We start from the raw sequence: 20,665 nt of genomic DNA on the forward strand, positions 1-20,665 counted from the left end.
GGGACGTAGTTTACCGGAGCATGCACACGCGCAGAAAGTAATTTGAAGGCGCACGCGCGGGACCTGTACGCCAACAACGCTATTCACAGAATGGAATGCGTACAGCACGACGATTTGGGGTGGGAAAGGGCCAGAACCAACGCCCATCAGAACGGACCAAGGATATTTCTATACAGCGCAGGAAAAATATAAAAGGTTCTTATGGGGGATTCATGGGGAGTCGGGGGGTTTCACAAGTAGTTGGGGAAGGTATAGCTCACACTCTATTAGATGATATTTTTAGTTGATAGGCAGAAAAACTGGTGACGGGTTCCCTTTAACCCCTTAAAAACATCAGTTACTTATTCACATCTGTGAAAATGGGCTATTTGCCCACTTTGATACCAGTTCTGGTGCCCAGAACCCATTTGGGCCAGGCTGGAGGGACCTGGGTTTGATGCAGGGCATCATTATCTGTGTATTTTAAGTGTCAGATCAGTGGCTCAAAGGCATTTAACCCCTTAAAAACATCAGTTACTTATTCAAATCTGTGAAAATGAGCTGTTTGCCCACTTTGATGCCAGTTCTGGTGCCCAGAACCCATTTGGGCCAGGCTGGAGGGACCGGGGTTTGATGCAGGGCATCACTATCTGTGTATTTTACCGCCTCAATGCATTAACCTAACGATCCCTGTGTGGCCTATATTAAAAAAAAAAAAAAAATTAATTAACTGGTTCATGCAGCTTTACATGAACACCCAAGCCTTACACTATGGCTGGTCCGAATAACTATAGCAATTGTTACCATCCACCTCTCGTGTCTCCCCTTTTCCTCATAGTTTGTAAGCTTACGAGCAGGGCCCTCACTCCTCTTGGTATCTGTTTTGAACTGTATTTCTGTTATGCTGTAATGTCTATTGTATGTACAAGTCCCCTCTATAATTTGTAAAGCGCTGCGGAATATGTTGGCGCTATATAAATAAAAATTATTATTATTATTATTATTATTATTTTAAGTGTGAGATCAGTGGTCCAAAGGAATTTAACCTCTTGAAAACATCAGTTACTTATTCAAATGTGTGAAAATGGGCTGTTTGCCCACTTTGATGCCAGTTCTGATGCCCAGAACCCATTTGGGCCAGGCTGGAAGGACCTGTTTTTGATGTGGGGCTCCCTGTTCTATATGTACGCACTGTGGTATCAGTGGCCCAAAGGCATTTAACCCCTTAAAAACATCAGTTACTTATTCAAATCTGTGAAAATGGGCCGTTTGCCCATTTTGATGTCAGTTCTGGTGCCCAGAACCCATTTGGGCCAGGCTGGAGGGACCTTGGTTTGATGCAGGGCATCACTGTCTGTGTATTTTAAGAGTCAGATCAGTGGCCCAAAGTCGTTTAACCCCTTAAAACCATTAGTTACTTATTGAAATCTGTGAAAATGGGCTATTTGCCCACTTTGATGCCAGTTCTGGTGCCCAGAACCCATTTGGGCAAGGCTGGAGGGACCTGGGTTTGATGCACGGCATCATTATCTGTGTATTTTAAGTGTCAGATCAGTGGCCCAAAGGCATTTAACCCCTTAAAACCATCAGTTACTTATTCAAATCTGTGAAAATGGGCTGTTTGCCCACTTTGATGCCAGTTCTGGTGCCCAGAACCCATTTGGGCCAGGCTGGAAGGACCTGGGTTTGTTACAGGGCATCAATATCTGTGTATTTTAAGTGTCAGATCAGTGACCCAAAGGCATTTAACCCCTTAAAACATGAGTTACTTATTCAAATGTGTGAAAATGGGCTGTTTGCCCACTTTGATGCCAGTTCTGATGCCCAGAACCCATTTGGGCCAGGCTGGAAGGACCTGGGTTTGATGCACGGCATCACTGTCTGTGTATTTTAAGTGTCAGATCAGTGGCCCAAAGGCATTTAACCCCTTAAAACCATCAGTTACTTATTCAAATCTGTGAAAATGGGCTGTTTGCCCACTTTGATGCCAATTCTGGTGCCCAGAACCCATTTGGGCCAGGCTGGAGGGACCTGGGTTTCATGCAGGGCATCACTATCTGTGTATTTTATGTATCAGATCAGTGGCCCATAGTCATTTAACTCCTTAAAAACATCCGTTACTTCTTCAAATGGCCAAAATTGACTGCCCACTTTGATGCCAGTTCTGATGCCCAGAACCCATTTGGGCCAGGCTGGAGATAACTGGTTTTGATGTGGGGCACCCTGTTCTATATGTCTGCAGTGTGAGATCAGTGGCCCAAAGGCATTTAACCCTTTCTTCAGCGCTCTTTGGTGCCCACTTTGATGCCAGTTTTATTGTTTTTGTAGCCATTTTTAAGTGTATTCACATCCGGGTACCTCACTGCATTGTCTTTTATTATTGTGATGCTTATTTTTTGTTGTTAAACCTATAAAAAACAAAAAAGAAAAAATTGCCGAATAAGAAACTGATGAATAAGAAACCAACTTCAGCTCCGAATAAGTAACTGAACGAATAAGAAATCAACTTCAGCCTCGTCTTAACCCACCACACTGCAGCAAAGGGTGTTATGAACAGGTAATTCAGAACCACAATGGACCTTGAAGTTCAGATCATACAAGGTGACCTGACATTTACCAAAAACATAGGACAAGCTCTGAGACGTGGAAACTCTGCTGACCGCAATCCCTAATCCTAACACACCACACTAGAGGTAGCCGTGGATTGCGCCTAACGCTCCCTATGCAACTCGGCACAGCCTGAGAAACTAACTAGCCCTGAAGATAGAAAAATAAGCCTACCTTGCCTCAGAGAAATTCCCCAAAGGAAAAGGCAGCCCCCAACATATAATGACTGTGAGTAAAGATGAAATACAAACACAGAGATGAAATAGATTTAGCAAAGTGAGGCCCGACTTACTGAATAGACCGAGGATAGGAAAGATAGCTTTGCGTCAACACAAAAACCTACAAACAACCACGCAGAGGGGCAAAAAGACCCTCCGCACCGACTAACGGTACGGAGGTGCTCCCTCTGCGTCTCAGAGCTTCCAGCAAGCAAAAAAAAACCAATATAGCAAGCTGGACAGAAAATAAATAGCAAACAAAAAATAACACAAGCAGAACTTAGCTTATGCAGGATAGAGAGGCCACAGGAACGATCCAGGAGGAAGCAAGACCAATACTAGAACATTGACTGGAGGCCAGGATCAAAGCACCAGGTGGAGTTAAATAGAGCAGCACCTAACGACTTAACCTCATCACCTGAGGAAGGAAACTCAGAAGCCGCAGTACCACTCTCATCCACCAAAGGAAGCTTATAGACAGAACCAGCCGCAGTACCACTCACGACCACAGGAGGGAGCATGGCCACAGAATTCACAACAGTACCCCCCCCCTTGAGGAGGGGTCACCGAACCCTCACCAGAGCCCCCAGGCCGACCAGGATGAGCCACATGAAAAGCACGAACCAGATCGGCAGCATGGACATCAGAGGCAAAGACCCAAGAATTATCTTCCTGACCATAACCTTTCCACTTAACCAGATACTGGAGTTTCCGTCTCGAAACACGAGAATCCAAAATCTTCTCCACAATATACTCCAATTCCCCTTCAACCAAAACCGGAGCAGGAGGATCAATAGATGGAACCATAGGTGCCACGTATCTCCGCAACAATGACCTATGGAACACGTTATGGATGGAAAACGAAGCCGGAAGAGTCAAACGAAAAGACACAGGATTAAGAACCTCAGAAATCCTATATGGACCAATGAAACGAGGCTTTAATTTAGGAGAGGAAACCTTCATAGGAATATAACGAGATGACAACCAAACCAAATCCCCAACACGAAGTCGGGGACCCACACAGCGCCTGCGGTTAGCGAAACGTTGAGCCTTCTCCTGGGACAAAGTCAAATTGTCCACTACATGAGTCCAAATCTGCTGCAACCTATCCACCACAGTATCCACACCAGGACAGTCCGAAGACTCAACCTGCCCTGAAGAGAAACGAGGGTGGAACCCAGAATTGCAGAAAAACGGCGAAACCAAAGTAGCCGAGCTGGCCCGATTATTAAGGGCGAACTCAGCCAAAGGCAAAAAGGACACCCAATCATCCTGATCAGCAGAAACAAAACATCTCAGATATGTTTCCAAGGTCTGATTGGTTTGTTCAGTCTGGCCATTTGTCTGAGGATGGAAAGCCGAGGAAAAAGACAAATCAATGCCCATCCTAGCACAAAAGGCTCGCCAAAACCTCGAAACAAACTGGGAACCTCTGTCAGAAACGATGTTCTCTGGAATGCCATGTAAACGAACCACATGCTGAAAAAACAATGGCACCAAATCAGAGGAGGAAGGCAATTTAGACAAGGGCACCAAATGGACCATCTTAGAGAAGCGATCACAAACCACCCAAATGACCGACATTCTTTGAGAGACGGGGAGATCCGAAATAAAATCCATAGAGATATGTGTCCAAGGCCTCTTCGGGACCGGCAAGGGCAAAAGCAACCCACTGGCACGAGAACAGCAGGGCTTAGCCCGAGCACAAATCCCACAGGACTGCACAAACGAACGCACATCCCGCGACAGAGACGGCCACCAAAAGGATCTAGCCACCAAATCTCTGGTACCAAAGATTCCAGGATGACCAGCCAACACCGAACAATGAACCTCAGAGATAACTTTATTCGTCCACCTATCAGGGACAAACAGTTTCTCCGCTGGGCAACGGTCAGGTCTATTAGCCTGAAATTTTTGCAGCACCCGCCGCAAATCAGGGGAGATGGCAGACAAAATTACCCCCTCTTTGAGAATACCCGCCGGCTCAGACAAACCCGGAGAATCGGGCACAAAACTCCTAGACAGGGCATCTGCCTTCACATTTTTAGAGCCCGGAAGGTACGAAACCACAAAGTCAAAACGGGAGAAAAATAGCGACCAACGAGCCTGTCTAGGATTCAACCGTTTGGCAGACTCGAGATAAGTCAAGTTTTTGTGATCAGTCAAGACCACCACGCGATGCTTAGCTCCTTCAAGCCAATGACGCCACTCCTCGAATGCCCACTTCATGGCTAGCAACTCTCGATTGCCAACATCATAATTTCGCTCAGCAGGCGAAAATTTCCTGGAAAAGAAGGCGCATGGTTTCATCACCGAGCAATCAGAACTTCTCTGCGACAAAACAGCCCCTGCTCCAATTTCGGAAGCATCAACCTCGACCTGGAACGGAAGCGAAACATCTGGTTGGCACAACACAGGGGCAGAAGAAAAACGACGCTTCAACTCCTGAAAAGCTTCCACAGCAGCAGAAGACCAATTGACCACATCAGCACCCTTCTTGGTCAAATCAGTCAACGGTTTAGCAATGCTAGAAAAATTAGCGATGAAGCGACGATAAAAATTAGCAAAGCCCAGGAACTTCTGCAGCCTCTTCAGAGATGTTGGCTGAGTCCAATCATAAATGGCCTGAACTTTAACAGGGTCCATCTCGATAGTAGAAGGAGAAAAAATTAACCTCAAAAATGAAATCTTCTGAACACCAAAGAGACACTTTGACCCCTTCACAAACAAAGAATTAGCACGCAGGACCTGGAACACCATTCTGACCTGCTTCACATGAGACTCCCAATCATCCGAGAAGACCAAAATATCATCCAAGTATACAATCAGGAATTTATCCAGGTACTCTCGGAAGATGTCATGCATAAAGGACTGAAACACTGATGGAGCATTAGAAAGTCCGAATGGCATAACCAGGTACTCAAAATGGCCTTCGGGCGTATTAAATGCTGTTTTCCATTCATCGCCCCGTTTGATACGCACAAGATTATACGCACCACGAAGATCTATCTTGGTGAACCAACTAGCCCCCTTAATCCGAGCAAACAAATCAGACAGCAGCGGCAAGGGGTACTGAAATTTGACCGTAATTTTATTTAGAAGGCGGTAATCAATACAAGGTCTCAGCGAACCATCCTTCTTGGCCACAAAAAAGAAACCCGCTCCCAATGGTGACGATGACGGGCGAATATGACCCTTCTCCAAAGACTCCTTCACGTAACTCCGCATAGCGGCGTGCTCAGGTACAGATAAATTAAACAGTCGACCCTTAGGAAACTTACCACCAGGAATCAAATCGATAGCACAATCACAATCCCTATGCGGAGGTAGGGCATTGGACTTGGGCTCATCGAATACATCCCGGTAATCAGACAAAAACTCTGGGACCTCAGAAGGGGTGGATGATGAGATAGACAGAAATGGAACATCACCATGTACCCCCTGACAACCCCAGCTGGACACAGACATTGATTTCCAATCTAATACTGGGTTATGGACTTGTAGCCATGGCAACCCCAACACGACCACATCATGCAGATTATGCAACACCAGAAAGCGAATATCCTCCTGGTGCGCAGGAGCCATGCACATGGTCAGCTGGGTCCAGTACTGAGGCTTATTCTTGGCCAAAGGCGTAGCATCAATTCCTCTCAATGGAATAAGACACTGCAAGGGCTCCAAGACAAACCCACAGCGCCTAGCATAGTCCAAGTCCATCAAATTCAGGGCAGCGCCTGAATCCACAAATGCCATGACAGAATAGGAAGACAAAGAGCAGATCAAAGTAACGGACAAAAGAAATTTCGACTGTACCGTACCAATGGTGGCAGACCTAGCGAACCGCTTAGTGCGCTTAGGACAATCGGAGATAGCATGAGTGGAATCACCACAGTAGAAACACAGCCCATTCAGCCGTCTGTGTTCTTGCCTTTCAGCTCTGGTCAAAGTCCTATCGCACTGCATAGGCTCAGGTTTATGCTCAGATAATACCGCCAAATGGTGCACAGATTTACGCTCGCGCAAGCGTCGACCGATCTGAATAGCCAAAGACATAGACTCATTCAGACCAGCAGGCATAGGAAATCCCACCATGACATCCTTAAGGGCTTCAGAGAGACCCTTTCTGAAAATAGCTGCCAGCGCACATTCATTCCATTGAGTGAGCACGGACCACTTTCTAAACTTCTGACAATAAATCTCTATCTCATCTTGACCCTGACACAGCCAGCAAATTTTTCTCTGCCTGATCCACTGAATTAGGTTCGTCGTACAGCAATCCGAGCGCCAGAAAAAAACGCATCAATATTACATAATGCAGGATCTCCTGGCGCAAGGGAAAATGCCCAGTCTTGAGGGTCGCCACGTAATAAAGAAATAATGATTTTAACTTGTTGAACTGGGTCACCAGAGGAGCGGGGTTTCAAAGCCAGAAACAGTTTACAATTATTTTTAAAATTCAAAAACTTAGCTCTATCTCCAGAAAATAACTCAGGAATAGGAATTTTAGGTTCTAACATAGGATTCTGAACCACTAAATCTTGAATGTTCTGTACTCTTATAGTGAGATTATCCATCAAAGAGGACAGACCCTGAATATCCATATCCACACCTGTGTTCTGAACCACCCTGATGTAAAGGGGAAAAGAAAGACAGAACACAGTGCAAAGAAAAAAAAATGGTCTCAGAACTTCTCTTTTCCCTCTATTGAGAAGCATTAGTACTTTAGGCCTCCAGTACTGTTATGAACAGGTAATTCAGAACCACAATGGACCTTGAAGTTCAGATCACACAAGGTGACCTGACATTTACCAAAAACATAGGACAAGCTCTGAGACGTGGAAACTCTGCTGACCGCAATCCCTAATCCTAACACACCACACTAGAGGTAGCCGTGGATTGCGCCTAACGCTCCCTATGCAACTCGGCACAGCCTGAGAAACTAACTAGCCCTGAAGATAGAAAAATAAGCCTACCTTGCCTCAGAGAAATTCCCCAAAGGAAAAGGCAGCCCTCCACATATAATGACTGTGAGTAAAGATGAAATACAAACACAGAGATTAAATAGATTTAGCAAAGTGAGGCCCGACTTACTGAATAGACCGAGGATAGGAAAGATAGCTTTGCGGTCAACACAAAAACCTACAAACAACCACGCAGAGGGGCAAAAAGACCCTCCGCACCGACTAACGGTACGGAGGTGCTCCCTCTGCGTCTCAGAGCTTCCAGCAAGCAAAAAAAAAAACAATATAGCAAGCTGGACAGAAAATAAATAGCAAACAAAAAATAACACAAGCAGAACTTAGCTTATGCAGGATAGAGAGGCCACAGGAACGATCCAGGAGGAAGCAAGACCAATACTAGAACATTGACTGGAGGCCAGGATCAAAGCACCAGGTGGAGTTAAATAGAGCAGCACCTAACGACTTAACCTCATCACCTGAGGAAGGAAACTCAGAAGCCGCAGTACCACTCTCATCCACCAAAGGAAGCTTATAGACAGAACCAGCTGCAGTACCACTCACGACCACAGGAGGGAGCTTGGCCACAGAATTCACAACAAAAGGGGTCGTGCTCCATCCCCCAGATGTTCTCTTCCCAAATTATTGCACTAGATAACGTCTTAAGGACCCCTCTGCCATGTCTTAACAGTATCCGCCAAAAAAAATCAATTTGACATCAGTGGATTTCACATTTGCATTTCCTCCAATGGCGTCGGCAATCTTTTCTGTGTGGTATGATGAGTAAAAATAATCTAACCTGACAAAATCATTGTGAACGTCAGAATGGAAAGTTCACACAGGTCAGATACACAGGCTGTTTTTCCATTGAATTTTCTGGACAGCATATTATAGTATAGGTATTACAAAGATAAATCTGCTGTGAAAATTCCTGGCATACAGTACAGACCAAAAGTTTGGACACACCTTCTCATTCAAAGATTTTTCTGTATTTTCATGACTATGAAAATTGTACATTCACACTGAAGGCATCAAAACTATGAATTAACACATGTGGAATTATATACTTTACAAAAAAGTGTGAAACATCTGAAATTATGTCTTATATTCTAGGTTCTTCAAAGTAGCCACCTTTTGCTTTGATGACTGCTTTGCACACACTTGGCAGTCTCTTGATGAGCTTCAAGAGGTAGTCACCGGGAATGGTTTTCACTTCACAGGTGTGCCCTGTCAGGTTTAATAAGTGGGATTTCTTGTCTTATAAATAGGGTTGGGACCATCAGTTGTGTTGTGCAGAAGTCTGGTGGATACACAGCTGATAGTCCTACTGAATAGACCGTTAGAATTTGTATTATGGCAAGAAAAAAGCAGCTAAGTAAAGAAAAACAAGTGTCCATCATTACTTTAAGAAATGAAGGGCAGTCAGTCTGAAAAATTGGGAAAACTTTGAAAGTGTCCCCAAGTGCAGTTGCAAAAACCATCAAGCGCTGCAAAGAAACTGGCTCACAAGAGGACCGCCCAAGGAAAGGAAGACCAAGAGTCACCTCTGCTTCTGAGGATAAATTTATCCGAGTCACCAGCCTCATAAATCGCAGGTTAACAGCAGCTCAGATTAGAGACCAGGTCAATGCCACACAGAGTTCTAGCAGCAGACACATCTCTACAATAACTGTTAAGAGGAGACTTTGTGCAGCAGGCCTTCATGGTAAAATAGCTGCTAGGAAACCACTGCTATGGACAGGCAACAAGCAGAAGAGACTTGTTTGGGCTAAAGAACACAAGGAATGGACATTAGACCAGTGGAAATCTGTGCTTTGGTCTGATGAGTCCAAATTTGAGATCTTTGAGATCTAAGTGTGGAAGAGAGAAGGAGATCTTGGGAGGACCGGAGATTACGTGAGGGAAGATATCAGGAGATTAGTTCAGAGATATATGGAGGAGACAGGTTATGGATGGCTTTGTAGGTCAGTATTAGTAATTTGAACTGGATACGATGAGGGAATGGGAGCCAGTGAAGAGATTTGCAGAGAGGGGAAGCGGAGGAGTAGCGAGGAGAGAGATGAATTAGTCGGGCAGCAGAGTTAAGGATGGACTTGAGAGGTGCAAGGGTGTTAGCAGGGAGGTCACAGAAAAAGATGTTGCAGTAGTCAAGGCGGGAGATGATAAGGGCATGCACAAGCATTTTAGTAGATCGACGGTTGAGGAAAGGACGGATTCTGGAGATATTTTTGAGCTGGAGGCGACAGGAGGGGGAGAGACCTTGGATGTGCGGTTTGAAGGACACGGTAGAGTCAAGGGTTACTCTGAGGCAGCAGACTTCCAGTACGGGGGAAAGCGTGATGTCGTTAATTACGATAGATAGGTCAGGTATGGAAGATCTATGAGATGGAGGAAAGATGATGAGTTCAGATTTGTTCACATTGAGTTTGAGGAAGTGAGAGGAGAAGAAGGAGGATATGGCTGATAGACACTCTGGGATTCTGGACAGCAAAGAGGTGACATCTGGTCCAGAAAGGTAGATCTGAATGTCATCAGCATAAAGGTGGTACTGGAATCAATGGGACTTTATGAGTTGTCCCAGGCCAAGTGTGTAGATTGAGAAGAGTAGGGGTCCTAGAACAGAGCCTTGGGGGACTCCAACAGAGAGAGGGTGGGATGAAGAGGTAGTGTGGGAGTGGGAGACACTGAATGTGTGGTTGGAAAGATATGAGGAGATCCAGGATAGGGCGAGGTCTTTGATGCCAAAGGAGGAGAGGACCTGTAGTAGGAGGCAGTGGTCAACTGTGTCAAAAGCAGAGGACAGGTCTAGAAGGAGGAGTACAGAGTATTGTCCGTTAGCTTTGGCTGAAAGTAGGTCATTAGTGATTTTGGTCAGGGCTGTCTCAGTTGAGTGATGGGGGCGGAAACCAGATTGTAGATTGCAAAAGAGCAAGTTAGATGAGAGGTGGGAGGAAAGTTCAGCGTGGACGTGCTGCTTCAGGAGTTTGGAAGCGAATGGGAGCAGGGATATAGGGCGATAGCTGGACATAGCTGTTGGGTCGAGGGTTGGCTTTTAAAGGATAGGCGTGATTGTGGCACGTTTGAAAGCAGAAGGGAAGGTGCCAGAAGTTAGTGATAGGTTGAAGAGGTGGTTTAGGGATGGGATAAGTGTGGTGGTGAGGTTGGGGTGGAGGTGGGATGGGATGGGGTCAAGCGCACAGGTGGTGAGGTGCGATTTGGAGAGGAGACAATTAAGCCCCGTTTCAGTGATCTTGGAGAGGGAGGTTATGGGTTTGGGCATTGGTCTGGTATACAAAGGGGTTGTGGTGGTTGAACAATGAAGACGTGCCTTGTTTGGTCGATCTTATTTTTAAAGTGTGTGGCAAAGTCCTCAGCAGAGATGAGGGAGGTTGGAGGGGGCAGTGGGGGCGGATTAGGGAGTTAAAGGTTTTGAATAACTGTTTGGGGTTGAAGGATAGGGAGGATACAAGGGTTGTGAAGTAGGCCTGTTTAGCAGAAGTGAGAGGGGAGACATACAGGGGAGCAGTGTCAGTTACTGACACCACTCACCCATCTCTCTGCCTGTGCCCCAGCCGTCCCTCCCTGCATTCAAATGCATTTGTGTCTGTAAAACACAAATACAATTTCTGTGAGCAATGCCCGGGACAGGAGCAGAGGAGGAGTAATCTGCTCCATGCTCTGCCAGGAACTCTAGCAGAATGCAGGACACATCTGGCCTGCGCCATGTTGGAGATGGCGCACGCACAACATTGCCCCCACTGCTGCATCCGACAGAAGAGGAGACAGAGCTGTGCTGGATAGGGAGCCCGGATTAGGTGAGGTGAGTATAAGCTTTTTTTTTTTAAAGGAAGCGATCACATTAGGGGCTGGATATGTGGGTGTTATGAGGGGCTAGCTGTGGGGACGTTATGAGAGTCTGGGTATGGAGACATTATTAAGGGGTTGGGGACATTATGAGGAGCTGGTTGTGAGGACATTACGAGAGGTCCTGACTCTGGAAACATTGCAAAGGGTTGGCTGTGTGGGACATCATATTACACGGGAAACTGTGTGGGACATTATACTGCATATAGAGGCCTGTGTTGGTGACCGTACTATGTAATGGAAGGCTGTGGTGGATATCATAGTGTATATTTGGGGGCTGTTGTGGATGTACTGTATGGGTGGCTGTGGTGACCATTATACTATGTAGGGGTACAGTTTGGAGAGGACAAAATGGTAGACCATATTAGGGCATAGTGTGAAGAGGGGGCACCGAATGGATATGGAGTGGGGACAGCGTGAGACAATATGGAGAGAAGTTAGCATGGGTGGGGACAGTGTGGAGATATAGAGAGTGTAAGTGGAGAGGGGACAGCCATGGTATAGGCTGTGATTCATAATGGTGGATGGCGTGGCTGTTGCAGCTGATAATAGCAGACAGTGGAGTGGTTGGGAATCAGTAAGGCCATCAGTGTGGAGGCCATAAGGTATACCATAGGAGGCTTATCTAGGGCATAGTATGGACAGATATTTTTATGCAGCTGGTATTTTAGTCTTCAGAGAAGAGCTGTAGATATGAAAAGCCATCTTGTCAAGATGGAGACGAAAAGAAAGAAACGACTCAATCAGAGAAGATGTCACCTATGCAAATGTTTACATGTGATGCTGCCTGCGTTTCTTCAGTATGATGGTTCCTGTATAGTCCACATTCTGATGATGACTGATAAACAATGGTTAGGACATCCTGGGAGTTATTGATAAGACATACTGAGAGTTGTAGGCTCAAGAGATAAAAATGTATATGGACTTGACATTACAACTGATTACTGTACTGATGTTGGTTCTTAACCCCTTTACCCCCAAGGGTGGTTTGCACGTTAACCCCTTCATGACCCAGCCTATTTTGACCTTAAAGACCTTGCCGTTTTTTGCAATTCTGACCAGTGTCCCTATATGAGGTAATAACTCAGGAACGCTTCAACGGATCCTAGCGGTTCTGAGATTGTTTTTTCGTGACATCTTGGGCTTCATGTTCGTGGTAAATTTAGGTCAATAAATTCTCCGTTTATTTGTGATAAAAATGGAAATTTGGCGAAAATTTTGAAAATTTCGCAATTTTCACATTTTGAATTTTTATTCTGTTAAACCAGAGAGTTATGTGACACAAAATAGTTAATAAATAACATTTCCCACATGTATACTTTACATCAGCACAATTTTGGAAACAAAATTTTTTTTTGCTAGGAAGTTATAAGGGTTAAAATTTGACCAGAAATTTCTCATTTTTACAACGAAATTTACAAAACCATTTTTTTTAGGGACCACCTCACATTTGAAGTCAGTTTGAGGGGTCTATATGGCTGAAAATGCCCAAAAGTGACACCATTCTAAAAACTGCACCCCTCAAGGTGCACAAAACCAGATTCAAGAAGTTTATTAACCCTTCGGGTGCTTCACAGCAGCAGAAGCAACATGGAAGGAAAAAAATGAACATTTAACTTTTTAGTCACAAAAATGATCTTTCAGCAACAATTTCTTTATTTTCCCAATGGTAAAAGGAGAAACTGAACCACGAAAGTTGTTATCCAATTTGTCCTGAGTACGCTGATACCTCATATGTGGGGGTAAACCACTGTTTGGGCCCACGGCAGGGCTTGGAAGGGAAGGAGCGCCATTTGACTTTTTGAATGAAAAATTGGCTGCACTCTTTAGCGGACACCATGTCACATTTGGAGAGCCCCCGTGTGCCTAAAAATTGGAGCTCCCCCACAAGTGACCCCATTTTGGAAACTAGACGCCCCAAGGAACTTATCTAGATGCATAGTGAGCACTTTAAACCCCCAGGTGCTTCACAAATTGATCTGTAAAAATGAAAAAGTACTTTTTTTTCACAAAAAAATTCTTTTAGCCTCAATTTTTTCATTTTCACATGGGCAACAGGATAAAATGGATCCTAAAATTTGTTGGCCAATTTCTCCTGAGTACACCGATACCTCACATGTGGGGGTAAACCACTGTTTGGGCACATGGTAAGGCTCGGAAGGGAAGGAGCGCCATGTGACTTTTTGAATGAAAAATTATCTCCATCGTTAGCGGACACCATGTCGCGTTTGGAGAGACCCTGTGTGCCTAAACATTGGAGCTCCCCTACAAGTGACCCCATTTTGGAAACTAGACCCCCCAAGGAGCTTATCTAGATGCATAGTGAGCACTTTGAACTCCCAGGTGCTTCACAAATTGATCCGTAAAAATGAAAAAGTACTTTTTTTTCCACAAAAAAGTTATTTTGGCTTCAATTTTTTTAATTTTTACATGGGCAGCAAGATAAAATGGATCCTAAAATTTGTTGGGCAATTTCTCCTGAGTATAGCGATACCTCACATGTGGGGGTGAACGACTGTTTGGGCGCACGGCATGGCTCGGAAGGGAAGCAGCGCCATTTGACTTTTTGAGTGAAAAATTAGCTCCAATTGTTAGCGGACACCATGCCACGCTTAGAGAGCCACTGTGGGCCTAAACATTGGAGCTCCCCCACAAGTGACCCCATTTTGGAAACTAGACCCCCTAAGGAACTTAGCTAGATGCATAGTGAGCATTTTGAACCCCCCGGTGCTTCACAAATTGATCCGTAATTATGAAAAAGTACTTTTTTTCCACAAAAAATTTATTTTGGCTTCAATTTTTTTAATTTTTACATGGGCAGCAAGATAAAATGGATCCTAAAATTTGTTGGGCAATTTCTCCTGAGTATAGCGATACCTCACATGTGGGGGTGAACCACTGTTTGGGCGCACGGCATGGCTCGGAAGGGAAGCAGCGCCATTTGACTTTTTGAGTGAAAAATTAGCTCCAATTGTTAGCGGACACCATGCCACGCTTAGAGAGCCCCTGTGGGCCTAAACATTGGAGCTCCCCCACAAGTGACCCCATTTTGGAAACTAGACCCCCTAAGGAACTTATCTAGATGCATAGTGAGCACTTTGAACCCCCCGGTGCTTCACAAATTGATCCGTAATTATGAAAAAGTACTTTTTTTCCACAAAAAATGTATTTTAGCCTCAATTTTTTTAATTTATACAAGGGTAACAGGATAAAATAGATCCTAAAATTTGTTGGGCAATTTCTCCTGAGTACACCGATACCTCACATGTGGGGGTGAACCACTGTTTGGGCGCACGGCAAGGCTCGGAAGGGAAGGAGCGCCATTTGACTTTTTGAATGAAAAATTAGCTCCAATCATTAGCGGACACGTTGCGTAATGAAAGTATGTAGTATATGTCAGGTTGGTATGTGGTTTAGTGTACGTCAGGATGGTGTGTGTTGTGTAGTATACACCACACCCACACAACAACCTGACATACACTATACCACACCACACACCAACCTGACACTACTTCAGGTTGGTGTGTGTGGTGTGGTGTAGTGTACATCAGGTTGGTGTATTTGGTGTAGTATACACCACACGCACCAACCTGACGTACACTATACCACACACCAACCTGACATACACAGCGCCACACAGACCAACCTGACACGCTATGTCAGGTTGGTGTGTGTGGTGTACTGTACATCAGGTTTGTGTGTGGTATAGTGTACGTGAGGTTGGTGTGGTGTAGTGTACGTCAGGTTGGTGTTTGTGGTGTAGTATACACACACACACACCAACCTGACGTACACAACGCCACACACACCAACCTGACACACTACGTCAGGTTGGTGTATGTGGTGTAGTGTACGTCAGGTTTGTGTGTGGTATAGTGTACGTTAGGTTGGTGTAGTGTACGTCAGCTTGGTGTGTGTGTAGTACACACACACACCAACCTGACATACACTATACACACCAACCTGACGTACACAACGCCACACACACCAACCTGACACGCTATGTCAGGTTGGTGTGTGTGTGGTGTAGTGTACGTCAGGTTGTTGTGTGGTGTAGTGTACGTCATGTGTGGTGTAGTATACACCCCACACACCATCCTGACGTACGCAACGCCACACACACCAACCTGACACGCTATGTCAGGCTGGTGTGTGTGGTGTAGTGTACGTCAGGTTTGTGTGTGGTATAGTGTACGTGAGGTTGGTGTGGTGTAGTGTACGTCAGGTTGGTGTTTGTGGTGTAGTATACACACACACACCAACCTGACGTACACAACGCCACACACACACCAACCTGACACACTACGTCAGGCTGGTGTGTGTGGTGTAGTGTACGTCAGGTTGGTGTGTGGTATAGTGTACGTCAGGTTGGTGTGTGTGTAGTACACACACACACCAACCTGACATACACACCAACCTGACGTACACAACGCCACACACACCAACCTGACACGCTACGTCAGGTTGGTGTGTGTGTGGTGTAGTGTACGTCAGGTTGTTGTGTGGTGTAGTGCACGTCATGTGTGGTGTAGTATACACCCCACACACCATCCTGACGTACACAACGCCACACACACCAACCTGACACGCTATGTCAGGCTGGTGTGTGTGGTGTAGTGTACGTCAGGTTGGTGTGTGTGGTGTAGTGTACGTCAGGTTGGTGTGTGTGTGGTGTATACTACACCACACACACCAACCTGACATACACTACACCAAACATCAACCTGAAATACACTACACCACACACACCAACCTGACGTAGTGTGTCAGGTTGGTGTGTGTGGCGTAGTGTACGTCACGTTGGTGTGTGGTGTGGTATAGTGTACGTCAGGTTGGTGTGCGGGTGTTGTGTATGTCAGCCTGGTGTGGGTGAGTCCATGTCAGGATGTGTTTAGTCAATGGACGTGTGATGAATTTTGAAGCATTCATTCAAACACAGTCCAGGTTTGTCAGGACACGTTTCACATTGGAAACGAGTTGTTTTTCTTGTCCCCCTTTTATAGCACACTCGGCACCTTTTTCTTATCCCCTCTCTGGGAAAATGTTGCCCCGGTACCATACGGGAAACTTGAGTTCCAGAGGTGCTGGGGCCCGCTCCTTCCTCGCCTCCAAACATCAGGGCCTTTATCACCGCCTCCTGGAACTGAAGGAAGGTGTTGTTGGTCTGGCCTGCACATCGTGATAGCACGTATGCATTATACAGTGCCATTTGTACGATGTGCACAGCCAGTTTTTTATACCACACCTTCGTTTTCCGCATGGCACTATAGGGCTGGAGGACTTGATCAGAAAGATCAACTCCCCCCATGTATTTGTTGTACCCCAGGGCACAGTCCGGTTTTTGGACCTGTACTGGGGTACCTCGAACGGTGGTGGCCGTGGTGCCGGGACCATGGATTGTTGTCAAGAAAAAGACGTCCCTTTTGTCTTTGACCTTGACCACAAGCATGTTGCCACTACACTGGGCCCGGCTCTCACCCTTTGGGAGAGCCTGCTCAATTAGTGACAAAGGGAGACCCCTCTGGTTTCTGTGCACGGTACCGCAAGCGACGGTAGCTCTGGCAGAGAGGGATTGAAAGAGTGGGATGCTTGTATAAAAGTTATCAACGTACAGATGGTAACCTTTATCAAGCAGTGGGTGGACCAAATCCCACACTATTTTCCCACTCACTCCCAGACCAGGTGGACATTCTGGGGGCTGGATCCTTGTGTCCTTTCCTTGATAAACTCTAAAGCTGAGAGTGTACCCTGAGGTACTCTCACAGATCTTGTAGAGTTTTATCCCGTACCCCGCCCTTTTGCTTGGCAGGTACTGACGGAACTGAAGCCTCCCTTTGAAGTGGATGAGGGATTCATCCACACAAATTTCCCTTTGGGGAATGTACACTTCAGCAAACTTGTTGCTGAAGTGTTCGATAACTGGCCGAATTTTGAACAGCCTATCAAAATTCGGGTCATCGCGAGGAAGGATGTCCGTATTGTCCCTAAAGTGGAGAAATTTATGAATCGCCTCAAAACGTTTGCGATTCATAACCATGCCATATATTGGAGTTTGATATAAAATATCAGTACTCCAGTATTGGCGAATTTCTGGTTTCTTCACAATCCCCATGTGAAGGACCAGTCCCCAATATTTCATCATTTCTGCAGAGTCAACGGGACTCCAAGGAGAAAATGATGAAACTGGGTTTTGGGAAAAAAATTGCAGGGCGTACAAATTTGTTTGCTCCACCATGAGACTGACGATTGACTCCGAGAAAAAGACTTTGAAAAAGTCTATCTCCCGGAGGTTGGCAGTCTCAAATTGGATTCCTGATTGGGGAATGAAATCAGGAATCCGTGGAGCAAAATTTTCAGGGACGGGGGTCCAGACGGGGGCACCAGTGCTAGGTTGGGCGTGACTAGCACTAGGTTGGGGGTTACTTACTCTTGGCTGTGTGTCTTCTCCCCTGGGCTCGGGCTCTCCTCCCCTGGACTGCGGACGATTTCTCGTCCTGCGACATCTTGGGGGTGGCGAGTCCGTGTCACTAGAGGAAGAAGAGTGGGAGGAGTACAGAAAAGTGGGGTCCTCTCCCTCACTATCAGCTTCGGAGGCAAGAAAGGAATATGCCTCCTCAGCCGAGTACAGCCTTGATGACTGGGATGAACGGGACATTGTGTGTGGGGTGTGTGTGGGGTGTGTGCGTGTGTAAAAAAAAAAACTAAACTTTATTATGGTGTTGCGTGTGCGTGTGTATGTGCGAGTGTTTGGTGAAACTATTCTGCAGGAGGAGGCTGTCAGGCGCGGGGGGGGCTGTCAGGCGCGGGGGGCTGTCAGGCACGGGGGAGCTGTCAGGCGCGGGGGAGCTGTCAGGCGCGGGGGGGGCAGGAAGGGGCTGAGGAGATGCAGCGTCAGATGGAGCTGGCAGCAGCAAGTGATAAAGGGGGGTGATCAGGTGGGCAGGGGGTGATCAGGGGGGCAGGGGGTGATCAGGGGGGGCAGGGGGTGATTAGCGGTGATCACTGAAGAGAGTGATCACCAGGGGAGGATGGGCTGACAGGCGCAGGGGGCAGTAGGAGAGCAGAAAAAAGCACAGAAGCTGCAGGTGATAAAGGGGGGGCAGGGGGTGATCAGTGGGGGGCAGGGGGTGATCAGGGGGGTGGGGGGGGTTGGGGGTGATCAGGGGGTGATCACTAAAGAGGGTGATCACTAGGGGAGGAGGGGCTGACAGGCGTGGGGGGTAGGAGAGGAGAAAACAGAGCAGGCAGCAGCAGGTGATAAAGGGGTGCAGGGGGGTGATCAGGTGCTCAGGGGGGGGGCAGGGGGTGATTAGGTGGGGCAGGGGGTGATCGGGGGGGGGGCGGGGGGTGATTAGTGGTGATCACTGCAGAGAGTGATCACCAGGGGAGGAGGGGCAGACCGGCACAGGGGGCGGTAGAAGAGCAGAAAATCACTGCAGCTGCAGGTGACAAAGGGGGGCAGGGGGGTGATCACCGGAGCAGGGGGGCGATCAAGTGTGCAGGGGGGAGGGAGCCGAGGTTGGGGGGAGTGGAGGACAGGAGAGGGGAGTTACCTGTCCGCAGCAGTAGCTGCGGTACTGGCAGTGGCAGTGGGGGAGGCGGTGGCAGCGGTGGCGCCGACACTGTGAAGAGGTGTGCGGCGGCTGCGGCGGCGATCGCGGTGTCTGGGGGCACAGGTGGGCAGTCAGGCACTTCGCTCCTCAGCTTCCACGGATGGGATGAAGCTGAGGAGCGAGGCAGACATTGTTTTTCTCCGCCCCTCCACATCTAATTGGAGGGCTAGCGTCACATGGACGCTAGCTCCAATCAGATCAGAGGGGGGTGAAAAAAAGGTCAGCAGCGGTGATCGTAGACCCGGGGGGGCAAAGCCACCCCCCCTGGGGTCAAGTATAGGTCCCCCTGCACCAGCGGGTCGGGTGAACTTTCATTAACCCCGGTCACCCGGCCCGCAGGAACGCAATCCTTCTGTGACACAGCATATGCGTCACAGGTCGGATTGGCACCGACTTTCATGACGCATACGCTGTGTCACAGGTCGGGAAGGGGTTAATGACCGGGCCAATTTTTACAATTCTGACCACTGTCCCTTTATGAGGTTATAACTCTGGAACACTTCAACGGATCCCAGTGATTCTGACATTGTTTTCTCATGACATATTGTACTTCATGATAGTGGTAAAAATTCTTTGATAGTACCTGCGTTTATTTGTGAAAAAAACGGAAATTTGGTGAAAATTATGAAAATTTCGCAATTTTCCAACTTTGAATTTTTATGCAATTAAATCGCAGAGATATGTCACACAAAATACTTAATAAGTAACATTTCTCACATGTCTACTTTACATCAGCACAATTTTGGAACCAAAATTTTTTTTTGTTAGGGAGTTATAAGGGTTAAAAGTTGACCAGCAATTTCTCATTTTTACAACACCATTTTTTTTTTAGGGACCACATCTCATTTGAAGTCATTTTGAGGGGTCTATATGATAGAAAATACCCAAGTGTGACACCATTCTAAAAACTGCACCCCTCATGGTGCTCAAAACCATATTCAAGAAGTTTATTAACCCTTCTGGTGCTTCACAGGAATTTTTGGAATGTTTAAATATAAATGAACATTTAACTTTTTTTCACAAAAAATTTACTCCAATTTGTTTTATTTTACCAAGGAACACCAAATAATATCCCAAACTGGACCATGAAGGAGCCAATGAGAGAAAACCAACGCAAAAAACCTTCACAAAAAGGGAGCCACCAAATATATATAAAAAGTACAAACTTTATTGAATAATATTAAAAGACTAAAACAGGGCAGTAGTCACCAGTGCAGGACCCAGTCCGAGGACCCACCACACCCGACGCGTGTTTCGCAATGAAATTCTTCGTCCAGGGGGCATTTCATTGCGAAACGCGCGTCGGGTGTGGTGGGTCCTCGGGTGCTCTCTCATGGTAACTATACCGTTATTTATTATTATGTATTTATGGCGCACATCCTAATGGTTTAGTGCACTTTACTTGTATCTTTAGTACTTGTGATTA

This window comes from Ranitomeya imitator, chromosome 1 (genome assembly GCF_032444005.1).
Source record: "Ranitomeya imitator isolate aRanImi1 chromosome 1, aRanImi1.pri, whole genome shotgun sequence".
Taxonomy (NCBI): domain Eukaryota; kingdom Metazoa; phylum Chordata; class Amphibia; order Anura; family Dendrobatidae; genus Ranitomeya; species Ranitomeya imitator.